Genomic DNA, 16,617 nt, shown 5'->3' with positions numbered 1-16,617 from the left:
GTACTGTGCCTCACTGACGAGGAAAGGGCTCCCCCTCGTGGCCTCTCAGGTGCACACAGGTGGTACTAGAGATTCCTTTAAACCAGGGTTTTCTAAACAGACGCTTTAAAAACAAAGAATGAGATCTTGACAAACACAGAGAAGACTCTAGAAGTCCAAGGTGAGATTAATCAATCCAAGGTAGCTCAGCCTCCACTGATTCAGTGCGATGTGAGACTGCCTAATTCTAGACGGACTCGATCTCCACTAGGCCTTCCTAGAGCATAAACGAAATCCCCACTAATATTCCTCTAGAGAACCTGATGTTTCTGAAGGCCCGAGGCAGAACTGGTGGACCTGGTCCACTCAGTTCTCACTAATGTCTCTTCAAAGTATGAGCAGATATCCCCTGAGGCAGGACCTAGAAACTCTCCACCGATGTCTCGGTCTTGGAGAGCATACTGCGACATACCGACCACGTCTGATCTATTTTGCTGTACCCACAAAACATAAAGAAGTGAAAGCAAGAGTTCAGAGGAAAGCCAGAAAATTCAGTAAAGCAAAAAGAGTTGCCTTACCTACCTCCTCGAGTTCTCTGCCGAATAGTCCAAACTGTTGAATTTGGGAACTGGGGGTGTCTACCAGAGAACTGTCTGGAACCCACAGGAAGACCGGGAGCCCTGAAAAGTCTCAGGTGGCACCTCTCCTCGAGATTCAAGGGGGGCCAGGCAGCTCAGCGGAGAGTCCATCCGATTCGGGGTGTCTCGATCCAGTGATGTGAAACACCAGATCCCGGATGGGCCCCCAAATGTTATAAAGTACTGCACCCCAGATTCTGAAAGGCACAGTACCTCACTTCATTGAGTTTACGTAGAGACACCCAGCCAGGATAAATTTTGAAGAATTTTATCAAAGGAGGAAATTTTAAATATGCCAGCAGCATATGGCTGACACAAGGCATCTGCAGGCCCAAATTGTGCAGCCCCCAAAATAGTTCTGCCTCCTATTAAAAGGGAAGAAGTTTCTCAGTTAACCTTTATTTTAGATTTAAATCTAAATGACCCATTGTTCTTGCAAGCCAGAAACTTCTACATTCTTCTCCCTCCCCTCCCTAAAGGAGGGACAGGACAGGAAAGCCTGACCTTTCCTCCCAGAATATCAGTATCAATTTTCAGCTTTTTGGTACCTTACAACACCTTATAATGCGTGAACGTGTGACACTTAAGCCAAGGTTGAGAGGAGAGGAGAGAGGCGGCTGCCACGGGCCAGCCACAATGAGTATATTCAGGTCCCGAGTGGAAACGGTACAGAATGGTGTTGGAATCCATGGGAGTCTGAAGAGACCAGAGAAATAGGTTTTTATTGAAAGGAAGAAAAGAAACCTGCCGGGCACTTCTACAGGGAGAAGGGCACCAGTACAAGCGAGGGGGACGAATTTTATAGGGCCAGGGAGAGTCTCGAGCAAGTGGGTGTTGAATCAAAAGTCCTGGTATGTCCGGAATGCTCCTCTTGGGGCGGCTTGCCGCTTCTTGGAATTCCTCTGTCTCAGGGGTGATGGTCCAGTGAGTAAGGGCGAGGTCTGACAGATAAGCGGAACATCAAAAGGGCAGTTGGAATCCCTGGTAAAGTCACATATCTGTCACTTCTCAGCTCTGTGGTATGATAAAAACGGAAAGAGGTGGGGGGGAAGGAAAGGGCATGGGGTTCAGGAAGGTTTGTCTTGGACCGGCCATCTTCTGGAGCTACTTCCTGCTGTTATCCCTTTTGGGGGCCTCCTTCGTGAACCCCCCCCCAGGGTAGTTGAAGTAGGGGTTGGAAAAGCATTTGATTGTAGGTAATCTTGGAGATTTCTCTCATTCGAGCCTGCAGGATCTTGATAAAGAATGGGGTAAGCATTAATATTAGGCACAAAATTAGGATTGGTCCTATAATTGATGTTAGCATCGAGAACAAGGGGTTTTTCCACCATTGTTCGGAGTAGGGGTGTATTTATAGGGTTCCAGATTTTTCTGTTTTGCGAGGGCAGGTTTCAGGGTTGGTGTGTAGGGTTAGGTAGATTTTTCCAATTTTTTGATTGGCGAAGGTCTGCATACAGTTTTGTAAAAAACTGGTGAACAAACGTAAGAGGGAGGGTTCAAAAGTTAGAAAAATAAATAGGAGAGTGTGTGGACTAATGAAAGGCAATAGTCAAGACACCCAGTTTTTGTGAAACCACTGATTCCATGTTTATAAATTTGCTGGGCTTCAGAGAGAGAGAGAGAGAGAGAGAGAGAGAGAGGGAATAAGACAGGGAAGTGGCCAGTCCCCCTGCCCCTAGACCTACTTTTGTAGAGATTTCTAAAGCAACAAGAAGAGGGATTATCTGTACAGCTCATTTGGTCCTTAGATTGACGGATAGTGTACTAGGAACTGGAAGAGGCTCATGGGGTGGGATTAGGTTGATATTTGGGGTGAGATAGATTAAGTACAGTTTTTTTGTCCAATTAGTAGGGAGACACATATAGGTGTTGGTCCCACATGAGTAGAAAGCACCTGATTGGTTGAGGCAGGTTGAGAGGTGAATAGAGAATAGAAGGACAAGGGGTCAGTTTTGTTTCTCTGTTTCTGAGCTCCAGATGGTCAGGGTGGAGGAAAGAGCCACCCTTAGCAGCAGTGGGAGTTGTCAGGATCATGGTATGTGGACCTGTCCACATTAAAGTCAGTCCTTGGGTGATGTAATGCTGGAAGCACCTCTTGGACAGTCTTTGAACAGTTTGCTGAGTAACCTGTAAATCCTGCAAGTGCTTAGGGAAAGGGTGGTTACATTTCTACACTTTGCAGTTAGAATTTAACTCCTAGTGACCACTGCTTCTAGCTGGAATTAGCAGCATGTCCCAGCCTACAATAGGCATGGGGCATTGAGACAAGACAAATAAAGGAGATACTATACATTAATAAAGTAAAAAAATCAGACTGTCAATACCCACAGTAGAGATCCTTGAGGGATAAATAAAACTCAAATATTCAGACAATGCATAGTAGATGGCCCTTGTGTTTACAAGAAGTGAGATTAGCTTATCTGCTACTTGGAAGAAAAACCTTAGGCTCGAGAACAATATCCTTGGCCTTCAGTGGCAATTCCCAGCATGCTGGGCAAGGTCAGGTCACAGGTAGCTGGAGCAGGGCTAGAAGAGACTGAACCCTCCCTCCATGGAGCAAGGGGGCAGCTTACTTTCTCGTGTCCCTCTTCCCACAGCAATGATGTGTCCCTTGATGGGGCCAGGAAGCCTGGCAGGCTTCAGTTCAATGACCTTTCTTTCCACTCTGGAGCAGGGCCCTGATGGAATCCTATGAAGCCCTTTATGGTGCTGGAGCCTTTAAGAGCATATGCCAAAAGCTGGTATTTCCTGACTTCTTTAGGGCCTTATTTGCCTTTCCTGTTACTCCCTTGGTCATTATATACCTTAAAAGCCATGTTCAGAAGATCTCACTGAGGGGCTTGACTAAGAGAGCAAAATTGGGAATCCAGTGTCTAAAGAAGCCTATTAGACCAAGGAAAGAAAGGATTTGATCTGTGGTGGTAGGTGGTTGGAGACTGTGGAGGGTCTGAGTTTGATTTAGGGTGAGACCTCAGGTGGTGGGGGTTAAGGTGATGCCCAAATAGGCTACAGACTGAGAGTGAAGTTGAGCCTTAGCAGGGAAGACACGATATCACTTCACAGTGAGGAAGTTAAAAAGGGTGGTGGTGTGTCTCCTTGAGGCAGGCAGGGAGGGGCTGCAGAGGAGTAGGTTATCTACATATTGTAAGAGAGTACTAGTTTTGAGATTGCATGCTGCTAAATCCTGAGCTAGTGCCTGCCCAAACAGGTGTGGGCTGTTTCTGAACCCCTGGGGTAAGACAGTCCACGTAAGTTGCTGGGCTGCATTAGTGTCCGGGTCAGTCCAGGTGAATGCAAACAGAAAGTAAGAGTCAGGGTGTAGAGGAATGGTAAAGAAGGCATTCTTGAGCTCTAGGACCGTGAAGTGAGCGGTGTTTGAGGGAATGTGTGACAGTAACTTGTAGAGATTAGGGACTACTGGATGGAGGGGAACTACTGCCTCATTGATTAGGTGTAAGTCTTGTAAGAGGTGATAAGCCCTTGAAGGTTTTTGAACAGGAAGGATGGGGGTATTGCAGGGAGAGTCCGTGGGGATGAGTAAGCCTTGATTTAAGAGGTGGGTAATTATTGATTTAAGGCCTTAGAAACAGACACAGTTACACATTAAACAAAGACTTCACATATAAATTATGAATTAAGGAATTTAAATGAGCACACTTTACTTGTTTCAATTCAAATTATAGAGATATTTTCTGACAAAGAGACAAAACAGATTACTCACTCACACAGCTCAATAGACAATTCTGCTTTTTTAAGCTTTTTGAGATGGCAGGGAGTTGTCAGCATAGAGGGGAGGAAGAGAGAAAGCAGACGGATGGACAGTGTGAGCAGCTGGATGGAAAGAAGGAGGGTCAGAATCTGCAGGAGGAGGGGGAGAAGATTAAATTGCTGGTGGTGGCACCACTTGGTCAGAGGAGTTAAAAAGATTTAGAGCTCAGAGGAGAGGGGAGAGGACGAGGGGTAGTGGAAGGCACAGTCAGTCTCTGAGGAGAGGGAAGGATGGGTCGAAGAAGAAAAAGAGACAGAGCCGCCCATCTGGAAGGAGGGAGGAGTGGTTTAAGAACATAGTGGAGAAGGGAGGGGCCCCTGGCCAGCAGGGGAAGAGAAAGAGAGAATGGTATTTGCAGGTGAATGAAAAATAGGATTCAGCAAAGAGAGGGGAGGGGGCTTTCTGGAGGGTAGAGACTCAAGTGAAAGATTTGCAGAGGGACCAGAGAGGGGTCCCAAGAGAGGGGTGCCCTCAGGGGTCAGGCAGGAGGGAGAGAGAGTTGGGAGTTTGCGGAGAAGGAAAGATTAGGAGCGGAGGTTTTAGGTGAGGCTTCTTTGGCCAAAAACGGCCTGTGTGTAGAACAAATGGCACAGAAATTAAGGTCAGGAGCGAAAGTATATAGAAGGAAGCTGCATGTAAGGAATCTCTGATGCCCTCCCCATCCGGTGGCAAAAGTTGTCAAGGTCTCTCGGGATGTTGTAATCAAAGGTCCTGTTTTCAGGCCCGTGGGAGTCATTGTCTAGTTTATATTGTGTCCAGGCAGTATTGCAAGAGAAAATGAGTAGAAGACAGCCCAACGGGGTTTGGTCAGACGGCTTTGACTCCGAAGAGCCCATTGTGGAGACTAGTGATCTAGAGAGGGCGTCCCCACCTCCAATCACAATCTCAAAGGAGAAAGCTCTCCTGGGAATGTGGAGTCGTCCTACTTAGGGGTCGTCACCACCCAAGAAGGAGCTCAAAGAGAATGTGGAGGGATTTGGCTATGCTTTTAGACTTTTGGAATGTGCTGTCCCTGGGACAGAAAAATGGCAAACTTGGCCCTGGCCGGTTGGCTCAGTGGTAGAGCGTCAGCCTGGCGTGCAGAAGTCCCGGGTTCGATTCCCAGCCAGGGCACACAGGAGAAGTGCCCATCTGCTTCTCCACCCCTCCCCCTCTCCTTCCTCTCTGTCTCTCTCTTCCCCTCCCGCAGCTGGGGCTCCACTGGAGCAAAGATGGCCCGGGTGCTGGGGATGGCTCCTTGGCCTCTGCCCCAGGCACTAGAGTGGCTCTGGTCGCAACAGAGCGACGCCCCGGAGGGGCAGAGCATCGCCCCCTGGTGGGCAGAGGTCACCCCCTGGTGGGCGTGCCGGGTGGATCCTGGTCGGGCGCATGCGGGAGTCTGACTGTCTCTCCCCATTTCTAGCTTCAGAAAAATACAAAAAAAAAAAAAAAAAAAAAAAGGCATACCCCTCAAAATGTGAGGCTGACCAGAGAAAGCTGTCTTGACGATGGATTAGGGACTTAGGGGTCGAATTAAAGCCAACCGAGAGAGGGAAGGAAGAAACTCTTTACCTTTCTGATCCAGCAGGGGTTCAGGACAAGGACAGACTGCCAGCCAATCAACCTACAAATACACGTCCAAACAGAATCAGGGAGTACGCCCGGGACGAGATGCCGCTGCCCATTGCTTCCCTGGTTGAAAGTTTGGATGGCAAAGAGGGATCATCCAGGTAGTTAGTACCCTGTCCCGGGTTTCAACACCAAATGTTGGAATCCATGGGAATCCGAAAAGATCAGAGTAACAGGCTTTATTGAAAGGAAGAAAGGAACCCTGCCGGGCACTTCTCCGGGGGAGAAAGGCACCAGTACAAGCTAGAGGGACGAATTTTATAGGGTCAGGGAGAATCTCGAGCAAGTGGGTGTTGAATCAAAAGTCCTGGTATGTCCAGAATGCTCCTCCTTGGTGCGGCTTGCCAGCTTCTTGGAATTCCTGTCTCAGGGGTGATAGATAGTTCAGTGAGTAAGGGTGAGGTCTGACAGATAAGCGGAACATCAAAAGGGCCATTGGAGTGCCTGGTAAATTCATGTATCTATCAAATTGAAGAAAATAGACACAAAGAATTAAAGAATATAAAAGATGGGTCTGGGAGGGCTTCACAGTTCCTGCTAGCAGAAAATTACCACCCTAGCAGCTGCAAAACATGGCTGACCCCAGAAACGGCATCCTTCTTTATTTACAGGGCAAAGTGGGCCATTAGCAAATCAATTGGGTTTCCAAGGCAACCCAAGAACTCCACCAAGTGTAGAAAACCCCCACCATAGTCAAACATCGCACCCTTACACAAAGAAGTAACTTCCTTCCAGTCCTTCCGGGGAACATGGGGGGGGGGGGCAGGACTAGTATTGAAGCACAGCCTTTTGCAACTTAATGAGGCGGGGGGCTGGGCAGCAGCCAGTTTCCCACACCTCTGTCCTCAAAGTCCAAACAGCAAAATACCCTGTTGGCTTTTCAGTCCCCGACAGGCGGCCTTGGCAGCGTCTGGTGAAAGAGGGGCCAGAAAGCAGGAAGAGAGAAGCCCAGGGCAGCAGCACGGTCTGGTGAGCCAGGACTAGGAAGGAGGGTGAACAGGAAACCAGTGCAGAAGGGTCTTCGGAACAGCTGCTAGTGCGGGTGTACAGCTGGGAGATACAGTACAGGATTCCCAGCTAAACTCGAATTTCAGAGGAACAAGTAATACCAGTTTAGTACATGTCCCAAATATTGCACAAGACATACTTAAACAGAATTCTTTGCTAAATCTAGCCGTCCTATCAGGCCCAGCCCAAAGGGGAGAGATGTTTTTGTTTGTTTGTTTGTTTTGTTTTTCTTATTTTCAAAAGAGGAGAGTTTGAACAGAGAAATGACTTTGTTTTAAAATGTAAGATAAGCCTGACCAGGCGGTGGCGCAGCGGATTGCCACGGACCATCGCAGCTCCTAATAACGGTGCAGAATTAAGGAAACACACTTATTCAGAAAAAAATGGAACCGGGAGGACTCTTCAATGCTGATGGCAATATCCCAGTGCCCCATAGCCCCAGTTTGCTTTATTACATAGCCATATGCAAATCAAGGAAGCCCTTGTTACAAAGTTACACATCTGAGGATAAAGTAGAAACTCTCCCAAGGCAAAAACAGGAATCCCCCCCACCATGCATAAGTGAAATCAACCAACATCTGAACAAACAAAGAGTAAGAGGGAGGGCATGTAAATTGTTTTCAGTAACTTAAGGAAGCAAGTGGAGTGGGTGCAAATACTCAGCATCATAGCCAATATGGAGGTGGAGGGGGTGGGGGGAGAACTTAGCCTTTTGCTAAGCCTCGATCTACAATGGCTTTTTGCCATTTACTGTCCACAACATATCCCCCTTTTCTTTTTTATTTTTAATTTGTGTGCTGAGATTTGCACTCATCTGATTTCCCAGTTTCCCAGATTCTAATTTGGAGGCAGACTGAGAAAATACAGAACAAACACAAAATTAGTATAGCCAATGCTAACAGATACCCAAACAAGTATTCTAATACATTACAGTGATTAAAGCCTTTAAGCAAATTCTTAGCCAATATAACAGGATCTATAATAGAGTCTTTGCTGTTTTAAATGTCCTTAACATGTTTACCAAGTCCAAGTTGGCACCAACACCATTCCAAATCCCTGCAAGTGCAACTCAACCCCAGTTCAGTCCATTAGAAGCTGTCACAAGGAGCAGGAGTCCAGGAAAAGTCCGCATGGCACTGGAATTGTCATATTTTTATACTTTGCAGCTTGCATCCAAGTCCCAGTGACTGCTGCTTCTAGCTGGTAATGATTCAGGTAGACTGGAAAAGCCATCTGCAGAATGTGTAGAGATAGAGCTTCTGTTCTCCTCAGCCTGGAGAGATAAGACCAGGGTGCTTTTCCCTGGAGCTCTGCAACCGTGGTGTGGTGAAGAGAACCTTGGGATACACTAAGCTGGGTAGTGAGAATCAATTTGGCCTGTAAAATTTGCAAAAGCAATTTGCCATTTAGTGGAAGTTTCCCAGAGCCATTGTTGTTGATCCTTTGAAAAAGGGAACAATAATTTGAGGCTTAAAACCTATAAACTGTAAGAGTCGCCTCCATCCCTTGATAATCATGGAGGAGACAAGATCAAAATATGGAGATAAAACTTTCTTAGGAGTAACAGCTAAATGAATCCATTCAATAGGACCTGAAGCTTGCCACAATAGTCCCGTTGGAGTGTAACTCGAGGGACAAATTAGTAAGGCAATTGATTCTTCAGGATTTATGCGTTTTAGTTGTGCTTGTTGCAAGGCTTTTTCTACAAGCTATAAAGCTTGCTGTCCTGCAGCTGTAAGTAGCCAAGGAGAAGCTGGTTCAGCTGAGCCTCTAAGAATATCAAAAAGTGGTTGCAGTTCCGTGGTAGTTAATTTCAAGGAATGTCTAAGCCAATTAATGTCTCCTAATAATTTCTGGAAATTGTTTAAAGTTTGCAAATGATCTGTCCTGATTTCTAATTTTTGTGGACGAATTTGTTTTCCCTCAATAATTTGTCATAAATAAGAAAAAGGTAAAGATTGCTGTACTTTTTTAGGAGCTATATAAAAAGTCCTGATTCTTTCAGAGAATATTCTAGTTGTTGCAAAATGGTCAACACAATTTCTTTATCTGGATGAGCAATAAGAATATCATCCATATAATGAATTATGTAAACCTTAGGGTTCTGCCTTCGTATTGGAGAGATAGCTTGAGCAACATATTTTTGGCACAAGGTAGGACTGTTAGCCATACCTTGAGGCAAAACTCTCCACTGGTATAGCTCCATGGGAGCCTGGAAATTAAGTGAAGCAACACTGAATGCAAAATGCTTGCCATCATGAGGGCTTAAAGCAGGGGTCTCAAACTCAACTCAGCATGTGGGCCGCAGAGCAAGATCACAGCCGTTAGGCAGGCCGCACTAGGTCTACAAAAGGCAACTGTTACGCAACACTTTTCTCACTGCAGTTGAAAACAAAAAAAATCAGTACAACAAGCACAATCGTACATACAGTTTACTCAGTGTCACAAAACGACCAGAAACTGTAGTTCGCATCACAACTGCTGTTAACTAAGCTAATATCTAGCTAGGATGCTAGAGAAATGAAAAATACAAGTAGGCCCCTAGGCTTACTTAATTTTATCCAAAATATTTTGAACTTCATGGATTAGTCTGCAGGCCGCACAAAATTATTTGGCTGGCCGCATGCGGCCCGCGGGCCGCGAGTTTGAGACCCCTGGCTTAAAGGAATAGTAAAAAAGCAATCCTTCAGGTCAATAATTATAAGGTGATAATTCCATGGAATGGCAGTAGGAGAAGGGAGTCCTAACTGGAGAGGACCCATAATTTCCATAGTCTTATTTATTGCTCTCAAATCTTGTAATAGCCTCCAGTTTCCCGATTTCTTTTTTTTTTATTTTTATTTATTTATTTATTTTTTTTGTATTTTTCTGAAGCTAGAAACAGGGAGAGACAGTCAGACAGACTCCCGCATGCCCCCGACCGGGATCCACCTGGCACGCCCACCAGGGGGGATGCTCTCTACCCACCAGGGGGTGATGCTCTGTCCCTCCGGGGCATCGCTCTGCCACGACCAGAGCCACTCTAGCACCTGGGGCAGAGGCCAAGGAGCCATCCCCAGCGCCCAGGCCATCTTTGCTCCAATGGAGCCTCGGCTGCGGGAGGGGAAGAGAGAGACAGAGAGGAAGGAGGGGGGGGGTGGAGAAGCAGATGGGCGCTTCTCCTGTGTGCCCTGGCCGGGAATCGAACCCGGGACTTCTGCACGCCAGGCCGATGCTCTACCACTGAGCCAACCGGCCAGGGCCTCCTGATTTCTTTTTAATGACAAATATAGGCATATTCATTGAACCATTAGATGGTTCAATGTGCCCAAGCTGTAACTGCTCTTGTACCAATCGAGCAGCTGCCTTAAGTTTCTCCTGAGAAAGGGGCCAATGGTCTACCCATACAGGATTATCTGATTTCTATGTAATTGGGTCTGCGCCATGCATTATTGGGGTAGCAGGAGCTACCAAGGCCCCTATGCTAAATTTTGATATCCTAATCCACGCCTTCTGGTATTGGGTGCCCCTTCTATGGGGGTGGGAATTCTCCACTGTTCTTTTCCTAGTCCCTTAGGGGGCAAAAATCCCTGATCAAGCATCCCTGAGTGCTTACTAAACCATTAGGACTGACAATCAATGCTACCATATTTTTCAAAACATCTCTACCTCACAAATTAACTGGCAATCCAGGGAGCTCATAAGGCTGAAAAAATCCAGAATGACCTTTATCTTCCCATTGTAAAAAAACTAGTACTTTGTTGAGGGAATTTGCTCTGCCCTATACCTTGTAGTTCTGTGGCTGCTGCATGAGTGGGCCAGGAAGGAGGCCAATGTAGCTTAGCAACAACAGATACATCAGCTCCAATATCTAAAAGTCCTTTAAATTTATGCCCTTGTATTTTTAGTTCCATTTCAGGGCATTCCTGACCTATTTTTTGAATCCAATAGGCAGCATCAGTGGAACCAAATCCTTGATTCTCTTGGGGTCCTTTTTGCAGGCTTTGGCCTTGTCTTAAAGGAGGTTAAGAGGATTAATTGAGCAATTTTCATGTCAGGGGAGATAGTGACTATATTCCTTAGAGTGTGAGCCATTACTTTAATTTCCCCTGTATAATCTGAGTCTATTACTCCAGGAAGAACAAAGAATTCTCTCATAGTTAAACTACTTCTGCCTAACAAGAGTCCTACTGTGTTACTGGGAAGTGGCCCCAAAATTCCAGTGGGTATAGCTCGAGGTCCCATCTCTGGAGTGAATACGAATTGGGAGGTGGGACTGAGGTCCAGTCCTGCGCTGCCTGCTGTTGCCCGGGATAGTTGGGCAATGTTTGGCTTGCTGGAATTAGAGTTTGCTGAGGAAACACTGACATCACCCCTATTGTTTGATGGGGCCGGGGAGGGCCCCATTGTCCGTTTCCCTGCCCTCCGGTAGTATATTTAGTCCTACACTTATTTGCCCAATGTTTCCCTCTTCTACAACGTGGGCAAGAGGTCCAGAGCCTTAAGGGCTGGCTCTCCTTGAGGGAGAGGCCGAGACCGATATCCGGGGGGAGCAGGGCAGTTTCTAGCAAAATGCCCCGAATCCCTGCATTGGAAATAGTATCCACGGGCAGAAGTACTTCCCTGACCTTCCTTCTTTCGTTTGTTCTGCCCTTTATCAAAGTATCGTCTTGGAAATCTTGCCTTAATGTCTGTGGCAAAAGCAAGACCTTGCATGTATGAAGGTGCATATTCTGATATCGTCCTCTATATCTCCCTTCTTGCGGTGAGGCCGAAGTGCAGCCTGACAAGCAGATTTAGCATTTTCATAGACTAATTGTTTTATTAAAATCTTTCCCACATTTTTATCCTCTACTATTCTTTTGACTGTTTGAATTAGCCGTGAGACAAATTCTTGAAATGACTTATTAGAGCCCTGCTTCATTTTGCTCAATTTCTTTGTTTTGCCTAACTGGGTATATAACCTTACACATAAACAAGACAATTTACGCACAAAAAACACAAGTATAACATATAACTTTGATTAATCCTAATACTTAAATTGCTATTTGGCTCCTAACTCTGAACACACCTCACAATGCACTAACCAAATCATTAAGTCTTAAGGATCTACATTCTATTCTATTTAAATTTAAATGAGTGCTCCTAACAAGTTCTAAAAACATTTTATTTTTTCTAAATATTAGAGCCGGCATTTCCGATTTTTTGCATGCAAAAAAAAAAAAAGAAAAAAAGAACTTAATTCAGGCCTTAAAAACAGACACAGTTTAGACAACATTAAATAAAGACTAAAAAGAAACAAGAATTAGACAAACTAGACAAACCAGAGAGAAACCTGGGATTTCAGAGCACATCCAGATTAGAAAGATGCCTGCCTGATATTAGTCAGGGCATTTTCAGACAGAGGGACTGAAGGATGGGACTAAACAAAATCTCCCCGAGAAAATCTGCTCTCGGCAGCTGCTGGGATATTTTCTATAGTCAGATCCAACACAGGTCCCCTGCCTCAATTTCCAGGCAAAGAATAAGAAAGAAACAAAATGATAGTTCAGAAGATTGTAGTTAGAACATTAAAGAAAATCAGACCATGACAGGAAAAGCTGTAATTTTCCTAATACCTGAGTCTCCTATCCATTCTCAAGAAAGTCCAACTTCCACAGCAAATAATCACCCCTGGAGAGACAAGCACAAACAATCACCTTCCAGTCATTTGGGGGAAGAGCCTTTGCACTAATAGTATCTAATAAACCAAGTGAAAAAGGGGCAGTAGGCCCATACTGATACAAGTAGGTTTAAGCTCTTTCAGAGTTCTAAAAGGCACAGGTTCATGTTCTCGCACTAGTCTCCCTATATCATCCTGTATTTCTACAACAGGAAAATGGGTAAAGCCATTTATTGTTTCCCCTACATTTCGAGCCTGGTCTATAGATTGTTGGAGAGGGGATTTCCCAGACTTTGAGCTATACACTCCAGAATCAGCCCAATAAGGGAACGGAGGAGCAGAGGGTTGAAGGTAGGAAGGAGCTGAGGGCAGTGGAGGCCCTGCGGCTAAGGCAGCCATAGCCGTGGATTTTTCACCCCCCGAGTCATCCTCAGATTCCAAGTTATCCTCATATTCACATCTCTCTGTTTCCAGCTCACCCTGATACTCTTCAGACAACGATTTGTCCTCATACAGAAACATTTCTACAAAAAGGTCTCTTATTTTTTACCCTATCTGTCCCATAATCTTTTACTCTCGACTACACTTTCCCCCAAAACTTTCTTTACTCACTGTGTGCACTTCACTTGGGGAGTTCCGTCACCTTCCTTCAGTTTTAGTTTCCTTTTACTCAAGTCTTCTGTTCGAGCGCCACTTGCCACGGACCAGCGCAGCTCCTAGTAACGGTGTGGAATTAGGGAAACACACTTATTAACAAAAAATGGGACCGGCAGGACTCTCCAAATGCTGATGGCAATATCCGAGTGCCCCACAGCCCCAGTTTGCTTTATTATATAGCCAAATGCAAATCATATGTATCAACTTTGTCCTTGACACAAAGTTACACATCTGAGGCTAAAGCAGGAATGATTTCACCATGCATAAGTGAAATCAACCAACATCTGAACAAAGAGTAAGAGGAAGGGCATGTAAATTGTTTTCAGTAACTTAAGGAAGCAAGTGAAGTGGGTGCAAATACTCAGCATCATAGCCAATATGGAGGTGAAGGGGGGTGAACTTAGCCTTCTGCTAAGCCTCGAATCTAGAATGGCTTTTTACCATTTACGGTCTACAATAGTGGATAGAGCGTTGGACTGGGATGTGGAAGGACCCAGGTTCGAGACCCCGAGGTCGCCAGCTTGAGCACAGGCGTATCTGGTTTGAGCAAAAGCTCACCAGCTTGGACCCAAGGTCGCTGGTTCGAGCAAGGAGTTACTTGGTCTGCTGAAGGCCCGAGGTCAGGGCACATACGAGAAAGTAATCAATGAACTGAGGTGTTACAATGAAAAACTGATGATTGATGCTTCTCATCTCTCTCCATTCATCTCTGTCTGTCCCTGTCTATCTATCTCTCTGACCCTTTCTCTGTCTCTGTTAAAAAAATAAAAATAAAATAAAATGTAAGATAACTTTGGTATTCGCTCTTTTATCCCTCTGACACTTATTATTAAACACCTACTGTTCCAGACAGTGTGCTAGGCTGTGGGCATTCAGAGGTAAGCAAACCAGCGGGATGCCTGCCATCACTGGCAGTTCCCTCTGCCCAGAGGGCTTGTGAAGCCAGTAGGCACGGCCACCATCACAACTACCTGGCCCATGCAGGTTCGCATTGGATTCCGACAGACGGTAATGAAACAACGGAGCCAATAACTGGTCGGCCATTAGCTTTAATCCTAGCTTGCACCCAGTGGGCAAGTAAAAACACACTGGGCTCCAAAACCCACTCATTCAGTGCTCACAAAGCCACTGCCTTATCCGAGTTTCCTAGAATCAAAGGCTTCTAGCTCACCAGCCTTATTCACCTCTGTCCCCCATCTCCTTCTCTCTGCACAAACTCTGACTAACTGGCTTTTCCCTCAGCACTCCACCATCTTGGCTGCTTCTCCTGCCTCCTCCACGTGGCCCTTCTCTGTTCTCTCTAATGCTAATCTCAGGAACCAAGAGAGACCACATTCCCCATCTGCCCCACTTTATAGTGTAGAAATCCAAACCTTTAATCCAAAAAGAAACAAGGAAGTCTCTGATACATAGTCACTTATCCGAGGCATAATGGGATTCCTCATGAGTACACCACCCCACATCAAAAAGGGTGGGAAAGGCTTAGTCCTAAAACCAAGCCCCAGGCTACAAGGATCCTGCCTGCCCACAGCCCGCCCTCAACACACATTAATATAATCACACCCATCCCAAGCAAAAAGGACAACTAATATCATCACCTGGGTGATGGGCTTCCACGTGGGCAGCGCCATCTTTAACAGAGTGAGCATAACATATTTCATCTGCCCAACAGGGCTCTACCCTCTTTGGTGTACACTTATCCATCCTTGTCCTTCAGAACACTGTCCAATGTCCCAGTCTCAGGAGCCAGTCACTCTGACACCTGTCTTTGCTAAACTGTAAGCCCTCCCACTCCCCACAGGATCAGGTCTGTTTTACTCACAGCTGCTTCCTTGGGGTCAGAACACCGTCAGGCTTAGGGCTATTTCTGACTAAGTGACTGTTCATCTAAACCTGGCCGTTCATCTAAGCCTTCCTGGTAGTGGGGTGCGTCACCTAACATCCTTTCAGCTAAATCTGTTCTGCTACCACTAGCTAGACTTGGCTTTTTCTGCTGGCAACAGGGAACCCTGATGATACACTGGTATGGGGTTTGTTTGTTTGAAGGAGTGGACAGTGTGAAAAGTGGGCATTCTTCTCTCCTGGAGCACCTGCCACAGCAGGACAGGTGATCAGGGCTTCTTAGAGACCACAGCCCCTGGGACATACAGGTTGGGGTACAGACATGTCTTCCCAACATTTTTTTCTCCTATTTATTTATTTATTTATTATTTATTTATTTTTCCATACGGACCCTATCCCTTTGGAGTGAATTCTGTCGGTTGCCCACCCAGCAGCTTGTTCTTGATTTATTCAGGTGCTAATTAACTAGAGGGCAAAAAAGAAGACATTTTCCAGACATTAAAAAAGAGGAGGAGACACGCAGGAACCATTCAAAATGACATGTGCAATTATTTAGGGAAAGGCTTATGATAGAATATTAAGTACAAAAAGCATGATTAAAAATTATATTCTTTTAAAGGAAGGTTACACTGAATTCAAACACACACACACACACACACACACACACACACACACACACACACACACACACACACACACCACACCACACCACCCCCACCCCCGTACGTACAGTGGGGGGGGTGGGGAAATGGTAGGAAGACTCCAGCGGCGGTTGTTATGGGGGTCGAGGGGGGAATTCGGTGGTTCTTTTTGTACTTCCTCGGGTTTTCTATTTTCTAAGCTTTATTTAACCATACCAAAACGTCTGGATACACGAAGTTTCCAAGCTGTGAGGGTTTTCGAAGATCAATGGAAGTAGCGTCGAGTTGCAATATTTGAAAACCTTTCCCCCGAGCGAAGGCTCCAAAGTACAATTTTCATTTTCCGTGCGGAAGCCCGCCGTTCGCTCTGAGAAGCCGCCTCCCTTCTCCGTGAAAGCCCCGGGTGCTCAGGGTTTTCAACGGCCGAAGGGAATGACGACAGACGTCACAGTCGGTCCGGAGACTCGGCCCGCTTGTGGCGGGGCGCGGGCACAGCGTCCTCATAGAGGAACTAGCGGCCTCTCTGTGACGTGCGGCCGGTTAGCTCAGTTGGTTAGAGCGTGGTGCTAATAACGCCAAGGTCGCGGGTTCGATCCCCGTACGGGCCAGCGTTACCCTTTTAAAGAGTCCCACCACTAAGTGTTTTACAACTATTAAAAATACGCCTTTAGAGAACTGTAAGCCTCGTACCAGAGGGAGAGAATTTTAAATATGCTTTTAGAGACCTGTAGGCCTCGTGCAAATCAATCTGCGGTCGCTTCCCGGGTATTTTGCCCTGCCGGGCGCTCGTAGCTGGCCCTTTTCCGGGTGACGCACATTGGAGCCGCCGTCGCT

General features: G+C 46.1%; 1 non-coding gene across 1 annotated transcript; it reads left to right on the top strand.

Annotated features, from left to right (window-relative positions):
• The first annotated feature begins 16,317 nt into the window (after positions 1-16,317).
• On the top strand, positions 16,318-16,391 carry TRNAI-AAU (transfer RNA isoleucine (anticodon AAU)). The gene has a single exon. It is a non-coding gene; the product is annotated as a tRNA-Ile (tRNA).
• Positions 16,392-16,617: the final 226 nt, after the last annotated feature.

The sequence above is a fragment of the Saccopteryx leptura genome, chromosome 6 (assembly GCF_036850995.1).
Source record: "Saccopteryx leptura isolate mSacLep1 chromosome 6, mSacLep1_pri_phased_curated, whole genome shotgun sequence".
Taxonomy (NCBI): domain Eukaryota; kingdom Metazoa; phylum Chordata; class Mammalia; order Chiroptera; family Emballonuridae; genus Saccopteryx; species Saccopteryx leptura.
The sequence above is the reverse complement of the archived record's forward strand: the minus strand, read 5'-3'. Positions and strand labels throughout refer to the sequence as shown.